General features: G+C 33.8%; 1 protein-coding gene and 1 non-coding gene across 6 annotated transcripts in view; one reads left to right on the forward strand and one right to left on the reverse strand.

The window, feature by feature from the left end:
- The window catches only part of LOC108744261 (neural-cadherin), a 261,954-nt gene that overhangs the window by 120,328 nt on the left and 120,385 nt on the right, over positions 1-21,241 (reverse strand). The window lies entirely within an intron of this gene.
- On the forward strand, positions 838-908 carry Trnag-gcc. Its single transcript has one exon. It is a non-coding gene; the product is annotated as a tRNA-Gly (tRNA).

The following is a 21,241-nucleotide window of genomic DNA, read 5'->3' on the forward strand; positions in this document are numbered from 1 at the left end:
TGTGGTTTGTTCGAAGATGGTATTGGGCATCACGTAAAAGAGTTAATTTCGTTAGAAAAAGTGTTTTCTAACGTTCTTTGATCTTTGTAGTTTAATAGTAACAAAAAGAATATAGATTAGTAACCTTAACTGCATTTACAGGAAAAATATAATTAAAAGATTAATAAATTAATCTATTTTAACGACACCTGAATTATAGCTCGATTATAGCCTTTGTTTTAATTTGTCCCAGCGCTTTCACCAGAATTTGAAATATTTTTTTTAATAACTGCTAATAACGTTTGTGTATCTTCATTACCAGCTTACTTTTGGCATTTAAACGATAATTTTTAAAATAATTAACCAAATAAAAATGTATTGTTCGAGTGCAGTACCGTTGTTTCGCGTAAAAGAGTTGTTTTCGTGAGAAAAAGTGTTTTGTGTTTCTTTGTTGTTACAATTATTAGAGTTGCCTATATTTTATATTACAAACTGTATTTAAATTGTAAAAAAAGGATAAAAACCTATTCTCGCTACGATCCTGTGATAAGTTAAAGGTCTCGGCATTCTACGTTTATTAAAAAAGAGTGCGAGACGATTGGCCACACGGTTCACGCATGTACTTTTGTGAAATTTTTACTCAAATGGACATATCGTGATTATCGTGTATAAATGGTCGTGAGTGGTATTAAGTGAATATGACGTGTGTATACATATATGTTGCGAAAAATTAAAAACAGAAAAAATTAATTATGGTGTTGTTTACATAATTAAAAATACACGAATATTTTGTGTAACATTAATAAAATAGAAATGAAATTTGTACAGTACTGTATTGACTAGCAACGTTTCTTGTAAGCATCGGTGGTTCAGTGGTAGAATGCTCGCCTGCCACGCGGGCGGCCCGGGTTCGATTCCCGGCCGATGCAAGTTCTTTTTCCTTACGATCAACTAAAATAGTGATATAAAGTTTATACCACGTACATACGGCACCAATGGAAAGGTGTAGTGTTTCACCAAGACAACGCGAGACCTCACACAAGTTTGGTCACTCGCCAAAAGCTTTTACAGCTTGAATGGGGTACAATGCTACACCCACTTTTTGTAGACCCTTTTAAGATGTACAATATTGTAGTACATTATTTTGATCTGTCTCGTAGGGTTCAGCCAGCGTTTGCAATGTAAGCGCAAAAAATGTGTTTATTTACTACATCACATTAGAAACCTCTAAAATTCTTAAATTATCCGTGTTTCTCTATTATATTATGCATGTATTACACATATAAACCTTCCTCTTGAATTACTCTACCTATTAAAAAAAACCGCATCAAAATATGTTGCGTAGGTTTAAAGATCTAGGCATACATAGGGACAGACAGCGGGAAAAGACTGTTTTATACTACGTAGTGATGAATATCTATGTTGTCCCTTTCAAAGTAGTCCCACCAGATATTCTAACGCTTGTGCCAAACGTTTTTTCCAATCCTCGAAGCACGAAAATCGAATATACGTAGCTCGCAAAAATTCAAAATTCGCGGTGCTTTTTGAACAAATCTCGTATCCACGCGCTGAAAAATGCCTATTTAAAAATATAAAAATTGAGAATTTGACAGTTTTTCCGGAAAATCCATGACTAATTTTTTTACCATTTTTTTTTATACTTTTAGATCTCAGTTTATGTTGTGTTACGTTCTCGGTTTTGTTAATCGCTTGACGGCAATCCCGATTTGGGTCAGTAGCATTAGCAAGTTTTTGTTTACGTAACTTCTAATGCTCGCCACGTCGAGGGGAGTAATACAAGAAGTTTCGCAATTACGAACAGAAACGATTTCTCGGGGCTGAAATGTTCTAAAAATTCGCGGGCAAATGCTGCTACGATCAATTTGCAGATGCACATAAAATTGAGTTGTTAAAGTAACTGTCGTCAACGATGCAGTTTTATATGGGGAACATCTATGAACTTCTTCGTAATATTGCTTGTCAAAATGAAAGACAAGTTAATGACATGGAAATTCAAAAAGTAATAGACGTTCGAATAAGACATGTCGTCTTCACAACTTTTTTGTATAATATGTAATAAGGTTGCTGATGAAGCATGTAAAAAGAATACAGAGAAGCCGTTGTACTTTGAGGCAACTGTCTTGGTTAATAAATTTGAAGGTTTAGGTATGTTATTTTTTTGACGTATATTGAGAGAAATTAATGTTGTAGCCGTTATTCGAAGAAAGAACCGTTTAGTATTACTGTAACATTTTATTTGTATTAATTTTTGTTGTTATCCTGTAAGCAAAATTCATCAAAAATAAAGTACATAAATTATAAAAACGAAGTATATATTTTTAGGAAAAAGGTGACATATTTATGCGCATATTTAAAGCATTTCTTCTGCATAAAAATCCTAACATTAATGATAATGTTGTACGTGTACAGTACTGGACCTTTTGTAGTCATCAAAAATATTTATAAATTTTTGTTTTAATTTAAAAATTGAAATTAAACTGGTCTATGGAACGAAAGATAAATTAGCATAGATTGAAAATAGCATTTCTTATTGTGATATTAAGGACTTCATACTTGTATTTGGATTAAATACAAAAAGAATAATAAGAAATATTCTGTTTGGTAATTTTCTGTTGAAATTGATTCTCGTCGGGCATTTGATAATACCAGTTTAATGTCGTAAAAACTTCTAAAAGTATTTTGGAATTTTATTGAAGTATGAGAGAAAAATAAATATTTCCTTGAAATATTGCGACTATATGAATCAACTTCGAGAATTGTTTGTCATAACTAAGGAAGCCGTAACTCCGCAAGTGACCCAAATAAAGAAGATCGAGTAAATTAACACAAAACTGTAGAAGTTCGAAGAATGTTTATCGCTAACTTGCGAGGTTTTGTTTTTACAGCAAGCTGAACATTGAAAAGTATTACCAGGAAATTATTTTTACGATGCTTCCTTTATTGGAAATAGTTTCGTTACTTCAATAGTTCGTCGACTTGTTTGGTGAAAAAGAAAATGCACTACAGCCACTTNAGCAGTATTAGCATCTAGCAAGGAGGACCTAGAGATAGCTTTAAATAAAATGGAAGCGGTACTGACAGATCAGTACTGTATGAAAATAAATAAAAGTAAAACTAAAATACTGGTATGCAAGGGAAGAAAAAGTAGGGAAAGAGCGAATATAAAGATAGGAAACGAAAAATTAGAAGAAGTGGACGATTTTAGGTATTTAGGAGTAGTAAATAGGCGAGATAGGTTAGTAGGACACCTTCTTAGGCATGAAGGTCTGGGCAGAAACGTGAGTTAAGAAGTGTAGAGATAGGTCTAGATTAGGGAAATGTGAAGATTAGTTCAGGATAGGAAAGAGTGAAGGTGAGTGTCCAACCAGTCTTAGGACTGACGACCTTGTTATGATGATATTGGTTAGTGTTATTCTACGTTATGATAGCAATAATCAAGTTAAAAGGTGCAGCAATGCTAGCAATAGTTAATCTGGAAGTGTCAGTTTTACGACGATTTTTTTTCTGTTTTTCTAATTTTCTTGAATATGTAAAAGCACCAGAGTGAAGTTCAATTCGGAATTGAAATGCGAAGATAAAATTGATATTCACTGCAAACGCACACACATACTCGTACATTCCCATATGTACGTACAAACGGACGTTTGTCTATTGAAGATTTATGGAACTATGGAAAATTGCACGTTCCATTAACGCAACTCATTTGGGAAAGTGCATGCCGTGCCGCAACCGAACAAACTAGAGCTAGTAGCAATGAAATCGGTGCAGTATTGAGCACCATGTTCATCAAGTTGCCATTGTGATGCGTATTGACGTTTACAGATTGCTGGTTTTCGCGCGAGGACGTTTATTCATTCTCAGAAAACATTGATATGAATGATGATGTGCCGGAAACCGAAACATATATTATCGCATTTCTATAAAATTGCGTGTGGATCAATTATTCATCGACATATGGCACGTATTCTCTTTCATACTGTCTTATATTACAGCAGAAAAGTAAAGTAAAACGTAAGCATATCAAGTTAGTCATGGCTTGCGTTTACTTTCCTTTGCTGCAATGAAAACGGTGTAACTTAAATTTTCGAGAGCAGTTTATACAGGGTATTTCTGAAATAAGTAGCAAACTTTGGAGGGTTATAACTAGATGCAATAGGAAATTAGTTGGTTGGTAGAAAAGAAGTTGTAATCCAAAGCCGGTCCTGGGCGTGAATTGGTAAAGTATAGAGAAATTGTGATAACAAGTAAGCAGCTGCATCGATGGAAAATGTAAACAGTGACGGTTGTGGAACGACTAATAAAGTAAATGTCAACAGCTTATTACTACGGTACTACACATAATAATCTTTAAACGCGCATTGTGACAACAATTAGAATGAAAAAAATAATTTTTTACGGTTAAAACTAAATTGATTTAGATCGGGACTACGTCTAATCCAGCGTATAGGAAAATGTTCGTCTAGAAATTCACGCATTGATCCCATTTTGAACTGATCTATGATACAAATACATTGACTTACTTCTAATGACTTTGCTTACAACTTTAAAATAACAAAAAACTACTCTAAGTTGGATGTAAACATAAACATCGTCTATCACAGTTAATCCAGTTTAACAAACAACAAACTGATAAATTTTTGGGTTATGAGTAATGAATAATACTACAGAGCATTGAAAAGGCAAATGATAAATACAATTATCAATACTTTTTTACTTATTATTGATAAGAGTATAAATTATTTTACTCAAGATGACTGGCTTTCAATAGTTCCTAACACATCTTTAAAAAATGAAATTGAATTTAATAATTTTGAAACAGTAATTTCAAAGGTCAATTTAAAAGTCAAGAATCCTTATAAAAATTAAAAAACTCAACTAATTACAACAAAAAATCTTCAAAGAAAATTATTGCTAAAAAAAGCAATATATATTTACTGTTTTGAGAAAGGTTATTCGGTGATGAATGTGGAGCGGCGAGAAGAGATAAATACACTGACCATAAATTCAACAAACAATGAATTATTTATTTATTTAAATTTACACTTAGATTGTAAAACCTAGCCACGAAAAGTTCATAGTCAATCAAAAATTGTTAGCATACGTTAAAAATACGAAAAGAAATATATATTTAAAGCAATAAAACCTTACATTTTGAAGAAGACTTTATTTTCTCTTACTCAAAGATTAGATGATAACGCACACGCAATCTTAAAATAATATTACCCATACATATTTGTCACAATAGCAACTTCTCTTCGACGTTCGACCGACGTAGGTGTTTACATGATTGGATATTTTCGAACCTCAAACCCCTAATTCAAGCGAAGTCATGGTTCTGCTGTGTATTATATGCAGGGGCGGAAACACTCATAATATGCGACACAAAGGGATTTTATACAAGCACATGATAACTGTGTTTCGTGTACAAACAAAAAACACTAAATATTTAAATAAGAAGATCGAAATCCAACCACAAGCATCAATTATTTTACTAATGCGTCAAAAAATGTTAAATGTCTTTTTCTGAATAAAACTCAGAAAGTGCTCGATTTCGCTACGCAAATTTGAAACACCAATTTCATGATCATAAGGTCGTCAGTCTTAAGACTGCTTGGACACGCACCTCCACTCTTTCCTATCCCAAGCTAATCTTTGCATTTCCCTAAAACTAGAACATCCCACATCCTTAACTATGTGCGAACAGTAATCTAACCTAGGTCTACTTCTACTCCTCTTAGCTCCTGTTTCTGCCTCTCATATGTCTCTGACTAACCCTTCATGCCTGAGAAGGTGTCCTACCAACCTGCCTCGCCTATTTAGTTTTTACTTCCGTAGAGTAGTCTATTCTCCTATTCCTTCTAATACCTCATCATTTCTAACCTTCTTTATCCGCGGATCCTCATCATTCGCCTTTAACACCACATTTCGAACGCATCTAATCTTTTCTTTTCCGTAGCGCCCCACCGTCCATGTTTCGCAACCGTACAGCGTTATACTCCAAACATACACCTTTAACAATCTTTTTCAAATTTCTAAATTAATATTTCGCGAGGATAGAATTGACTTCTTTTTTTTTTGAAGTTGATTCTACTCTGTATTATTCTCTACTTTATATCCCTACTTCTTCCGTCCTGACTTATCTGATGCCCCAGCTCCTAAACTGGTATCGTAAATGGAGACTCTCCATTAATGAGACCAAATCGGAAGCAATCTTCTTTTCTCGTAGGTTCCGAAAACCTCCCTCCATCATCGTCAACAACCGCCCCATCAAATGGAGCACCTCTGTCACGTACCTAGGCGTCGTCTTCGATAGACGCCTAACCTGGCGGCACCACATTACGGCGACCCGTAACAAGGCTCTGGGTGCATTCGTCGCACTTAAACCTTTCTTCCGTAATAAGAACATCTCCCAACAGACCAAAATCCGTGCGTTTAACGCAATTATTAGGAGCATTTGTTCCTACGCCATCCCTATCTGGGGCTCCACCCTTCCCCGACGTCTTCAAATTCTACAAGGCACCTACATGCGGATTCTTCGATCCGCACTCGACTACCCATGGTTCATCAGAAATTCACAAATTCTGGAAGAAACTGGTCTATCTTCTCCCCCCGAGGCTGCAACCAAATTCGCAGCAAATCTTAGGGCCTCAGTGTCTGGCCACCCAAACCCAACTATCTCGACACTATCCAACTTCGCCCCTAAACCAAACGACCGTTATCTGAATTCCTAGATACCTAAAATCAGTCACTTCTTCCAATCTTTCGTTTCCTATCATTATATTCGCACTTTCTCTACTTTTTCTTCCCTTGCATACCAGTATTTTTGTTTTACTATTATTTATTTCATACAGTACTGTTTTGTCAATACCACTTCCATTTTATTTAAAGCTATCTCTATCCCCTCCTTACTAGATGCTAATACTGCTATATCATCTGCAAATATAAGCATACTAATCTTTTTACTTCAATTTACCGAAAGTCAGTTTATGTATTAACCGAAAATGGATTTAAATTCTGACCATTTAATTTGCTGCCTTTATGAAGTGAATCAGTGAAAGAAGAATTTCATTAATTAAAAATAATACAAAATGTCAGGTACAAGCATCTTTTGTATTTAATTAATGCGGAAAATGGCGTATTTTCAACACCACTGTCAGTAGCGTAATGGAAATGGCGACGCGGCGTCAATTCGGGGTTATGAAAATCTCATTTACGAATTTACGGCAATAATTCTCCACACACACGAAATGGAATGCGAAATTCGAAATTGAGGTTTGTATAATCAGGTTATGGCACGTTTTTAGCGGCAGGAAATACTCTGAAATTGCTCTCTAATTGATCCTCGCCGAGCACTTAAAACTTCTCCCAATTAATTGACAAAAGGTACGGATTTTATCAACTCCTTCAGTTTCGAGTAATAAAAAGCTGCGGATTTCCATCATCTTCCACTTGAAATGCTCCGTTCAAAAGTACTTTAGCGTTCGCGAAGGACTCTTTGTCGCTGCGTCGACTCCACATTACGAAAGTACTTTGCCAGGCACGCTTAACGCCTCGAAATTTCATTTTATAACCGAATCTAGAAGCATACGGTGACAAAATTCCTATATTACTTACTCAACGACGCGAAATACCTTTACACTATACATGCTAACGCTAACAATCTAACACAATTGAAGTCCATATAAAATGGTCAAAACATTAACCGGCTACTCGATCCAGTTGAATGATGTTGCTTTTTTACTGGCAGATGATTATTGGAATCATAAAACTGAAGAAATATGCCTTATTCAGTAACGGTATATTGAATATGCTCTTTCAGCCAGATCTATCTGAAAATATATTCTGCTTCCCTAAAAACTGTCTTAAACTGATCGATCTCTTAAAATTTTCTGAACAAAGCGTAACACTCTGAAAAGCATTAAATTGAATTTGTTTGACTTTTGTAATTACTTGTAATATTTAGAATATCTCTATGTAAGTGTATATGTCACCAGAAATGTGTGAAATCTAGGAATTGTATACAATTTCGAGGCTATTTAGGAAATCTATAAAATATCGTTTCAATGATTTTTAGATACACACATATCCTAGGAAATGTATATATTTCGTAATAATTGTATGAAATTCCGATATTGTACTAGGAAATGTATAAAACTAATGCTTTCTGTGAATAAAATAAATAAAACACGTTAGTAACCTGAGAATCAGAGTTATGTGTGTTTACGTGGTTCTAGTACAATCGCCTAATGGTGATCATATTTTTTGGTTAGGTTAGGTTTGGAGATGTATATGCATTAGTGACGTTATTGTATGACTATCAGGTAGATTTATGACAGACTGGAGTTTCTTTAATACTCCTACCCGCCGGAAGCGGGCTTATATATTGAAAAAGTATGTTTTATTACCATCACCACGTCCAATATAGATATATATGAAAATGATCAGCATTATCATCTCTACAACATACTAAAAATTCAAGGTTATTGTGTTTCCTAAAACAAAGAGAACCTCGTCACATTATTCTAACATCTAACATATTAACCCACTTCCGGCAGACAGGGACATTAAAGCAACTCCAGTCTGTCGTAAATTTCCCTAACCAAATAGTGACGTCACCAATGGATATAGGTACATATCCAAACAGCGTGTCGTATTAGTATTACCTATTTAGTATTAGTAGGTACCTGTAATACATTTCCAATTGCTATTTAGGAAATGTACAGATTTCCTAGGAAATGTGTCTAATGTAATTTATTTTACACCTTTCCGGGCGATTTTGGGAATTATATACATTTCCTAGGAATTGTATACAATGACGGATTTTATACATTTCCGGTAACAAACAGACATAGTCGACGTTATTGATTTTCTTAAACGTAATTAACGGTCTTCTGGCCACTCAAAGTTAGAAAATGTTCTAGAGTTTCTGTGGAAGAGATCTTCCGGAACCTTCTCGTAAAGGCCGACTTATGATCTTTCAACTTGAGATTACATGTGCCGTTTTATTGATTTTAGCCTACATACATTTCTATAACTATATATCATTTTTAAACGCATGTTTGATGTTGTTTTAAAAACTTATTTGAATTGTTTGTCAGTAATGACGCTGATTTTTATATTTTTGAAATTGGTTACATTTATACTCATCGTGGTAATATCTCATACAAGTCTTACATTATCACATTTCAGATGAAGTAAAACAAATATCTAAAATGTTGCTCATCATCATTCCAGAATTTGAGAAGTGTTTGGAGTAATATAACGGATAAGGAAAAATTATAATGCAAAAAATGAATTTAGGAACCCTAATAATATGAAAAAAACTTCTTTAACAAATAATAAAAGAAATCGAATTATTTCTAACAAGCTACCTATATATATTTTGAAACAAAGGTAGAAAAATGACAAAGCAGTTTCCAGAATCTCGTTCTGTTTTTGATTGCAAAAAGCTATCTGTTGGAAACACTTTCGATAAAATTAACATTGTTTTTCACATTGTTCATGGTAATATCATTACTTCATTGAGTGTTTTCAAGAAAAAGCGTGCGATAAGTATTTAAATTTAATAAAGATTGGGGTAATAATATCGAAAACAAAAGCAGGGTGTATATCAAAGAAAATCCATTTATTCAATTGATAAAGCCCTTAAGCATACGATACTTTGTTCTTGTTGTGCTTGACAAACGGTAAATACTGATTTGAAGTATGACAGGTAGGAAAATTAAACTTTTAATGAACTTTACTAATTAGACGTCAGAGTATAGAATAATTCCTTATTAAAATACTTCAGCCTAACAACACGAGGAGAAAACTCGTTATATGGAAGTCGGCTTTGACAAATATTTTTCATTGAAGCGAAATAAAAATAAAACAAATAAAAATTGAAGACGGAGAACTAGAAGGAGCCGCTGATTTTCGATATGAAGTCGCTTCTAAATATCCTCATCAAGATAAAAAAAAGTGGCGGAGGGATAAAATAAACGATAGCGCAAGGTCAAACCGTTTCTAACAAAAACAAATGACCCCTGATGTGTTCGTGATCGGTTAATTTAGAAATTGGAAAAAGATTATTAAAAGCTACATGCTCTACGGATGAAGTTAGAAATGAGGAGGTATCAGAAATAAAAGGAGAACAGAGGACACTATGGAAGTTAATAACAAAAAGGAGAGATAGGACGGTAAGCAACTATGAACGGTTAATTAGAATAGAGACATAATAAACAGGGACAGACGTAGATATGGACTAGATTGCTATTCGTAAATGTTAGCGATGTGGGATTTTCTAGCTTTAGAGAACTGCGAACGTTGGTCAGGACAGTAAGGAGTGAAATTGGATGCACAAGTATTGTTTGGACCGTTTATCCGACGATGATGATGTTCGATATTACTTTATCTTTGTTAGTGCAACAGAAATAAATTTAATAATATCTGTTAATCAAACCCGGAAATTATTTTAGATAATTGTGTCGAAATATTTTTTGACCGCCTAAAATGCCTAAAAGCATACAGGATTTGTGATATCAAAGATTTTCATAATATTGGGAAAACATGTAGGGATTTTCTTAAGTAGGTATATCGAGTGTTTAATATATAGTTACATTTTGGAATATGTGCTTCCCCGAAACTACCACCTCTGTCCGGAAAATAAGTCCTATCACGATTTTAATAATGATATATATATNCATTAGCGTTGTTAAATTTATGGTATTCATTCCTTCCTTTTATTTTCTAAGAATGTTGAAATCACAGAAATAAAGTATTTATTTGTTAAAATACAAATATTACTAGGTTTTGATGGGGCTCTATTATTAATCGCGTCATTTAAATAAGAACGTGAAGTTACATTTAATGATAACCAAGTACCCGGCAAAACCACTACAATTAATGGTTCAAATCTTTATTCTGGCGGGCTTTATATTAAATATCATTGTCACTCTCAGCAACTTCCTAAATCAATCATTAAATCCCGTTCAATCAAGTCGTTTAAACAATCCACCAGTGAATTTTAATTCTTAGATTAAGTTTAAATCGTTGAAACGAGCCTATAATGATTAAAAACACTAAGTGTTCATGGTGATAAAATCTTACTAATAAGTTGTTAAGCGAGACATAATTTACCAATAAGCGACAGAAATTGAAGCAGTTCCGCCATACTAATGTATTTTCGTTAATAAGAAATATTAAACTCAGGAACTATATCGAAATAGCGAATAATTGCGCGTAGTAATCAATAAATAATGTAAATTAGGAAAAACGGCCTATTCTAGTACAATCTTAACGCCAATTTTTATGAGGTAGGTTTTTTGTTATACTTATTAAATTATTATTAATTATCCTAGAAGATAATTCAAACAGACTACCTCGGTCCTTCAGCCTGGAATACAATACTGATCAATTAGACGCAGACTCTGAAAGCCTACATTCAATTGTTATTAATGTTGTTTGTTTTTTCATTTTTTATCTGATACAATGACCCGAATGATGAGGATACCGTGGATAGAGAAGGTTAGAAATGAAGAGGTATTAGAAAGAATAGGAGAACAGAGGACACTATGGAAGTCAATAAGAAACAGGCGAGATAGGTTGGTACAACACCTTCTCAGGCATGAAGGTCTAGTCAGAGACATATTAGAGGCAGAAACAGGAGTTAGGAGGAGTAGAGGTAGACCTAAATTGGATTATTGTTCAAAAATAGTTAAGGATGTGGGATGTTCTAGTTTTAAGGAAATGCGAAAATTAGCTAAGGATACGAAAAAGTGGAGGTCCGTGTCCAACTTGTCTTAGGACTGACGACCTTATGATTATGACAATGAGCCGACACTGCCGGGTACTTGCCACCATTATCTGGTATCCTACCGGATCCTGAAAAAAGTGTTGGATCCGCCGGGTATTGAATCCAAACCACCCCATTTCTAGTTACATTTTTATTTTTGTAGTTTATTGTACACGGAGGCATATTTTACTTTTTATTCTTCCCGCTTAACCTACCTAGAAAATAAATCCTAGGCAAATTAATTTCGGGAAAACACGGTAGTAAAGATAATGAGAAGAAAAATCGGATGGCTCTTTTTGAGATACAACAGGTCTAAGTTTTGTGTTAAAGTAAACAATTAAGATATACTGCCGTTTAAATTTGATTATTAAATGGTCTATTAAATTATTATTATCGTAGAAAGAGACGTAGCGTCGGAGATATAATTTCTTGTATATACTAAAAATTGTCAAATAATTTTATAAAAGTGTAACGAGGGATGATAATTGCCTGTACAATTTAATGAACAACGCTTTCCTGAAACGAACGAGAGACCTTAAGAGGACTACAAAGGAGGCGGTTATATGCTGCTCTCATTGTTCGCCTTAACACCAGATCGTTTATTTTAATGAAAGCTTTCTAACGATGGCTTAAGAAGATATATAATAACGAACGCTGGCACTGACTTTCGCTCCTTTTGTTCGGTTCTTTTTAATACAGACCTTTCAACTCTTAATACAAAGGAGTTTTCTGAAGTTCCTTCCTTAAAATTATTTTTTAAAGAATGAGCAGCAATCAACTAAATCATTTACATAGTTTAATACATACAAACACAATTAAGGTGCCCGGAATAATAACGGCCATTTTGAGATTCGAGTCAGTGTAATTGCGAAAACGACGCAAACTGAAACATGCTCTACTTCAATTTCAATCGTAAAATATTTCTGCCGTTTAAATCAACACAGCCAATGTACCTTCACTACCATAAGATGCATTTCTCAATTCTCATTTAGCATACGATACTTACGTAATGTATCTGCTGGACATGTTGAAAGTGTGCAAAATTGATTATCATCATCATCATAAGATTGTCAGTCCTAAGACTGGTTGGACACCTCCACTCTTTCCTATCCTGAGCTAATCTTCGCATTTCCCTAAAATTAGAACAACCCATATCCTTAACTATTTGCGAACAGTAATCTAATCTAATCTACACCTCCTAACTCCTTTTTCTGCCTCTATTATGTCTCTGACTAGACCTTCATGCCTGAGAAGGTGTCCTACTAGCCCAGAGCCGGGCAAACTTTAACTTCGTAGGAGCCGCTAGATGAGGTTAGTTTGAGTCACTTCATACCTTTCAATGAGTACGAGAGAGTAAGCAGTAATGAATAATTTTGTTTTATCTTTTTCTTCTCCCATCCACTCCCACATCAAGCCGCTTCATCCCGTAGACTAGCGAAGCCACTTTCGCAACTTAAATAATACCTACGAAAATTTTCGTTACTACGTTCGCAATACTATTGGGTTTGGCTATGGAAGAGGGGACTCACCTACGAAATGGAAGGGATAAGAAAAGGAAAGAATCATCTCACTCGCACTCGCAGAATCAATGAGGAGCTACTTAGCTAACCTTGAGGAGCACTCGGGAGTCAAAAGGGCCTAGTTTGCCCGGCTCTATACTAACCTATCTCGCCTATTTCCTATTGACTTCCATAGAGTCCTCTGTTCTCTTACTCTTTCTAATAACTCTTTATTTCTTACCTTCTCTATCCACGGTATCCTCATCATTCGCCTGTAACACCACATTTGGAACGCTTCTAACTTTTTCTTTTAACTGAATAATTTATATGGTATAAAATAATTCGAAGTGGTCTGTATTATGTCGAAACTGCCAGACGAGTATCGCGATTTCAATCCAAAACGATTATGGTAACGTGCCTATCACGTTGAGGTTAGCTACGCCGGGATTCGTTTCAGCAAGTAAATATCCATATATTTAAATGGAGCATACGTAATCCTAAAATGTAGCATCGTACTACAGATGGCGTTAACCGCGCCATTTGTAGTATTTTCTAATTTATATGGTGATAGAAATGTGTATTCTTATTGTGAAACACGTCCAACTCCTCAGTTCTTTTTACACTATTTTAACCGAGACTTGTTAAAGGATTTTTTTGCCATAAAATCTGTTTATTTGTATACGTCCTTTTCATTAGCAATCTGCAATAATTATTTTCACCTATTCAGTTATTTTTAAAAAAACCTAACGAAACTAAATAATATTTAATTAACCTACAAACAAACACTGTGTTGTTTAAGGTACTTCAAGTTCTCGGTCAGTAATTCATCGAAACTCTAATAATGGTCACGTTTTATATCCTGTCTGAATAACAGATTGCTTTGAATAATTGTAGGTGTCCATTAATTAGAAAAATTGGAATTTAAACTTTGCGAGGATTAAATAATGACTTTTGATTGATAACAACAAGCAGGCGCTTTGTATTTAATCGTGAAAGGGCATTGGTTGAAACAGCAAATGGTGAAGGCCATCCCCCAATAATAAAGGTTCATTTTGGAAATGGGGCGAAGGTCGAATGTGAAAGGAAAATGCTTATATGTAAAGTCATACGAACTACCACGGTAAACAAATTATATAGAAATATTTATATCAATTCGATCTTTTTAAATGTAGATTGTAGGTATTTCCATACTGTTACATAGTATCCATAAATTCTTATTTAGGTCACTAGTACAAAGTTGGTACATCTAAATTGTTCACTTATATTTTTGCGAGAGTGTACACGGTGCTCTCTTGTAAACCTGAATGAAACTCTCTGTTTTTTTGATCATATAATCCAAAACTGTAAAAATATCTAGGGTGTTTCATTTAAAAAACACATCTTCGATACGTTTTGTTTTTTTGGACACCCTATATTATAAAAATAATTTTAAAATGTACCTCTTATGGATCTTTATCTACCCTGACAATAAAAATTTTTAAAAGTCTAGGAATATAGCCGTAACCTTTTGTGTCAGGTAACGTCGTATGTTAGACCTTTCAAATTCATTGTTGATCATTAGTAACATTTTGATTTAAAAAAATTATAATATGTAACCAAGTCGCTTTCTAGCGCTAAATAACTTTAAATAATCTTTTTCTACCGCGTACAACTTTGGTATACGTTAATGTTGTTTGCTCCTACTGTAACCCCACCGTATACCTATTTCCATAAATCCTAAAAGGCGGGTAAAAGGGACCTTCCGCCCTATCTCTCGGCTTTGCATTAGAATGTAGGTTGAGCTATTGTTAGCCCTACACTATTAATACTTAGAGCTTAGAGCACTGAAAGACTCACAATTTGGTAACAAAATTACGACGAAAGCAAATAAAAATAAGAATTAAGGTTCAATTTTGCTTATTTTATGTAATATTCCCCTATTTTATTTCAGCTGCCTTAACGTTCCACATCACCTACTTCAACACCAACATAATAAGCGAACTTCTTTAAATTTAAATTTTACCTAATATAAGCATTCATAAATATGTACATCAATAAATAAATCAAGTATTACTAATTGCCGTAAGGTTTCGAACATTGTCAGCTACTCTAAATTCTCAATATACGAGGGTGGATTGATAAGTTTCCGGCCTAACCAAGAGATGACGCCACTAGGCCTACCTTGAGGTGACATTCTATAGTACCATCCTTGGATAGCTTGTAGCTATAGTTTCAGCCCGATCTCCTTGCTAGNTTGCGAGAGTGTACACGGTGCTCTCTTGTAAACCTGAATGAAACTCTCTGTTTTTTTGATCATATAATCCAAAACTGTAAAAATATCTAGGGTGTTTCATTTAAAAAACACATCTTCGATACGTTTTGTTTTTTTGGACACCCTATATTATAAAAATAATTTTAAAATGTACCTCTTATGGATCTTTATCTACCCTGACAATAAAAATTTTTAAAAGTCTAGGAATATAGCCGTAACCTTTTGTGTCAGGTAACGTCGTATGTTAGACCTTTCAAATTCATTGTTGATCATTAGTAACATTTTGATTTAAAAAAATTATAATATGTAACCAAGTCGCTTTCTAGCGCTAAATAACTTTAAATAATCTTTTTCTACCGCGTACAACTTTGGTATACGTTAATGTTGTTTGCTCCTACTGTAACCCCACCGTATACCTATTTCCATAAATCCTAAAAGGCGGGTAAAAGGGACCTTCCGCCCTATCTCTCGGCTTTGCATTAGAATGTAGGTTGAGCTATTGTTAGCCCTACACTATTAATACTTAGAGCTTAGAGCACTGAAAGACTCACAATTTGGTAACAAAATTACGACGAAAGCAAATAAAAATAAGAATTAAGGTTCAATTTTGCTTATTTTATGTAATATTCCCCTATTTTATTTCAGCTGCCTTAACGTTCCACATCACCTACTTCAACACCAACATAATAAGCGAACTTCTTTAAATTTAAATTTTACCTAATATAAGCATTCATAAATATGTACATCAATAAATAAATCAAGTATTACTAATTGCCGTAAGGTTTCGAACATTGTCAGCTACTCTAAATTCTCAATATACGATATATAGGGGTATTTAGTACTTAATTCAGAAGATTTTAATGTGTTCTCTTGGCAGAAATCTTGTTTTAGGTCTTGAAAAAATGATAGTCCGGACCACGTTAAATTCAGAGATTTTAACCGAAATAGAAGTTCTTGAGCACGTTCCTAAAGGTTATTGGCCAATGAGAATTACTTAACGTTCAGGGCACGTCTTCGTTTAAAAGGCTTTGTTCTGATAGTACAAATAATCAACAAAATTCCCAAAAATGTTTTACTCTGGTCATATTGTATTGTAGGAAACGAAACGTTTTTTGTTTCAGTAAATTATGAAACAAAGCGTTGATATATATATATATATATACAGGGTGTAACAGGAATAAGTGCCGAGTTTCGGAGAGAGCAAAAAAAAATTTTAAAAATGACAATGATTTACTATCTAAAGCCGGGTCCTACATGTGAACTAGCAACGTAGGTGTCTTCAAATAGTGTAATGTAATAAAAACTCGACGGAAAATGTAAACATTAACGATTATAGAACATCTAAGATAAACAAAAACAATTTAATATCACACATATTGTTTATGCTAAATAAATGAAATAAGTACATGACAGGCAACACTATGTAAATGTACGAAACATAAAAGAAAGAAAAAATGTAAATTACGTAAACTTTAGTCAGTAAATGAACATCGTCAGGATAATGGTAATTTTATTAAGGCAATTTCCATGCTACCATTGAGGTATTATCAAGGCACGTTACCTTTTTGCGGGTGATTGTAATAAATTTACCAAAAAAGTCAAATAAGTCTAATAATAAATAAAATTTTGCATCACACATTTACAAAAAACAGTTATTGAAATCGCAAGGAATGTACGACATGCGAAAACTAACAACTGTGTCGTTAATTTTCTTTAAATAATTGTTATAAGTTTTTGTGTTATTATTTTAAGAGATTGCCTGAAGGTCAACCATAGGGTGACGAAAGTTTACATAAATTATTATCGAAATAAATTATATTGTTTTTCTTTAATTTACTATCCTGAGTAAGGTTTTGATACTGTATTGTTAAAAAGAATCAAATTCAATAGGGCTCCTACTATATATGAAATTACTTACAGATTTACGCCCTTTATCTTAATATATATATAAAATACGTGTCACGTTGTTTGTCCGCGATGGACCCCTAAACTACTTCACCGATTTTAATCAAATTTGTACACCGTGTGCAGTTTGATCCAACTTGAAAGATAGGATAACTTACATCTCAATTTATGATCGCAATATTCAATAGACGGCGCTATGTCAAACTTCCAACCATTCATATAACCTACAATTTTAATAGCATAACCACCATATGTTGCTGATGCTAAAGTATAGGTTAAATTTATTTAGTAGTAAAGGAAATACAGTGAGTTTTACTTTTTCAAGATTAGTGGTAAATTAAATTGAAATTAAAAGTATTTATAATTCAAAATAATAAATATTACTGTTAGAAGATTTTAAACTATCCGCCCTACCTACCTCATTTATAAGTGTCACAAGTGTCACATGTTATTTACTAAAAACTTTGTAATATACTCATTTGTTACAAACTTGAATACAAATAATAATAAATTTTAAATTTAATTCTTCTGTATTGTTTTTTGCTTTACATCAACTGTACGAAAATTTTGATCAATTGTGTTCAAAGTCCTTCCCCTTCAAATCCCAAACCAGTAAATTTTTATACCAGCTGTAACGTGTTCGTCTTCGTTCGTAAATAATAATTTCATTGTAATAAGGGGTAACGGTAGTAGAAAATCAGTCATGAAGGTCGCCATGTTTTTTTACAAGTGGCATCTATGTAAAAAAGCATGGTGGTGCCCCATCTCTGATGACAAAAACGTTAACCATAACAACGCGTGGCCGGATCAGCTAGTAACATATATTTTAAGGTCGTCTTAATTATTTGAACGAATAGTTCAAATACAAACACCATTTTACGGGATTATACCCAAAGGTAGACATTTAATACTTATCTAAACTGATGCAAACACGTCAGTAATATGTTCGTTCACTAGTTAGGAACTTATTTATGTACATAATTACGTTCTATATTACCTAGGTACATTCTATGCTAAAAAAAGCAATAGTATTCGGCGATGAGGCGGTAGCGTTTTCAATTAAAAATTCAAAGTCGGTAGCAGAACGTACGTAAACTACTCTCTTCGGTAACCAATTTTATTCCGGTGTTGTGTTAACGTAGATAGAAAATCCAGCTTCAATTTCTATTATACGGGGAATTTGATCTGCTTCTATGGAATCTATTAGTGTTGCACAAGGATTGAAACCTGCAGGGATTGAAGCTTGACGTGATTGCAAACGAACACCACTCCTTTACAAATGGATATTCTAAAAATCGGTATTTGCAACGGCAAACACGAAATGTTATTTTTCTTTCCACGGTGCATTTCACTGGGACATTTTTGTTTGCGCTCCTTACAGTCATTTTTCATAAAATTGTTTTCTTTTGTGAACTTTATAACGTTCTTGAAATGTAAACTGATTTTTCATTCGATTGAAACCCTCTACTTCATTTATATCTCTTCAAATACGTGTATTCTAAAATAAATTACTTTGTTCGAAGTTATTGAAAGCGTCATAACAATACAGTATGTGTAGGTAAAGAGTATTTTTATTACAGAATAACTCGAAAAAGAAAGCAAAAAAAAAGGAATCAATAATTCTATAGTTGGGACGTTCAAAATTGGCATAGTCCACAATAAAACTGTCACATTTACTTTCTTCTTTCAATATACTAACTAGACTGGAGCGGTTGCTGACAGAACACCTACTTTTACTCACAATACAGACGTTGTAGGGAATATCGTAAATATAGAAAAGAGATGTTAAATAGGAATTGCAACGGACACTAATAAAGAAAAATGAATAATCTTACATCAATTAAACTGTAACAGAAAGAGATGTAGACAAGCAGAATGTGAGCATCGGACTTTAAAGAAAATTCAATATTCTCAAGAATTAAGGAAAGAAAAGACGGTTGTTTAAATATATAATTCCAAACAGGTAGTTCTAAAGTCGACTCTGATCTTTAAGTACCTAAGCAACCTCTTACCGCTACACCGCTTACTATNTCTCTGTATGAGAGACTCGAACGATAAAATTGTTAATTCCGAGATTCGAGTCTCTCACAGAGAGACTGAATGAATAAAACTGAAAAACTGAGATACTCGAGTCTTTCGTAGAAAGACTGGGATCTCTAAAATATGTTGAACTTAGAAAATTTTAACCATGTCTATCTCGACACCACTTATTGAGAGATTCGAGTCTCTCGTTCAAAGACTGGATACGAAATGAGGATCTCTCTATGAGCTACTCGAGTCGAGTCGAGACGCTAAACAGTTTTTTTGACAGTCTCTCTCAGCGTCACCATAGAGACTCCATCAGAGACGGAGATTCGAGTCTCACTTTTAGAGACTCTGAGAGACTGAACAATTTTATCTCGGGCAATCTCTAGCCGCTCTACTGCTTATTATTGTTCGGTTATTACACTTTATGTGTACTATAGCAACCTTAAAAATATACCTGTAGTAGACTGACGTTTAAAGTCCGTTGATATCTTTACAACCTTTTATAGCAATTAAAATTTTAGTAGATAGAATAAAAAAATGAAGAAATGTTGAAAAAGTTTGAGCGATTAATGATAACTCTCTCATTATCAAAATAGTACAATTGCTATTCCCATCCAAAGTTGTTCTTTTCCAGGCGTAATTGTACGAAAAAGACAAAGTTCGAAGTTAATGACGGAGGAGGAATTTAGGAAAAGCGCTAGGACGAAAGAAATGTAATTCATTCGAGATTGGTCGAGTGAGTTTTATCATAAAAAGTATCAACTTTTCCGAGAACGATTAGTTATGCGACATCGTCGACTGCACGTTAAGCGGCAATAATGAAACTTTTAATATATCTGTTGTCATGTAATTTATCTTTCACGGGTTGTAAACCTACAAGTAACGTACAACATCCCCAAAGAGAACAAAATGGTATTAAATCCTTTTAAAACGAAACGCACAAGTTTTCAAATTATATAAATTAGCAAACTTTAATGATTACTAACTATTATTGAACATTTCTACAGCAAATTTGTCAAGATTATTATTCTCTTTTCCGAAGTCTAGCACTTCTATTCCCGAAAAGCGAACCAATTTGATTTAAGAATACGCAATGAAGCAGCAGAAATGAACCCTTACACCTGTGTCATATCCTTCCGTTCCTTTGTCCTTGTCCTTTATAACAAGTGAAGTGTAATATCAACTTTCTGCTAATTCAAGTGCAGTAGAGTCATCCTAGGTACAAGTGATATTTTGAAGTAACAACCGAGTGTGGTTATTAACGAAAGTTAGTTCGGTCCGAATGTGCAAGACACAAACTATGCGGTTCCTGCGGTATTAGAAATAAACGTCAAGGGCAAGCGGGGTAGGCAACGTCATAGACTACAAACTAGGGTTTGTCGGTTTTTAAAAACCGGTTTTTTGGAGAAAATTATGAAATTCGAAAACCGGTTTTTTAGTAGAAAATATCGGTTTTCAATGTATGAATAACACTTAAAAAAAATTTGAAAATGACAAATGTAGCCAAATGTACCAGATTGATGAAAACACTGTTTGCAAGCGGTTTGGTTCTTGGAATCATATCGGTCGCAAGCGGTTTGGTGTGTTTTGTCTATTGGATGATTTAATTCCTATTTTATATCAGTTTGTCTTCTGGTTTCTTTATCTACAGTTCATAAATTTAGTGTTCAGTAAATAATTTCATTCAAAAACTGCTTTTAATCACTCTAAATTTTCTGTTAAAATTTTTTGTTCGAATTACAGAATATTCGAGCAAAAAATTTTTTTATAAAAATTCGAAACCGG

This window comes from Agrilus planipennis, unplaced genomic scaffold (genome assembly GCF_000699045.2).
Source record: "Agrilus planipennis isolate EAB-ADULT unplaced genomic scaffold, Apla_2.0 scaffold13, whole genome shotgun sequence".
Taxonomy (NCBI): domain Eukaryota; kingdom Metazoa; phylum Arthropoda; class Insecta; order Coleoptera; family Buprestidae; genus Agrilus; species Agrilus planipennis.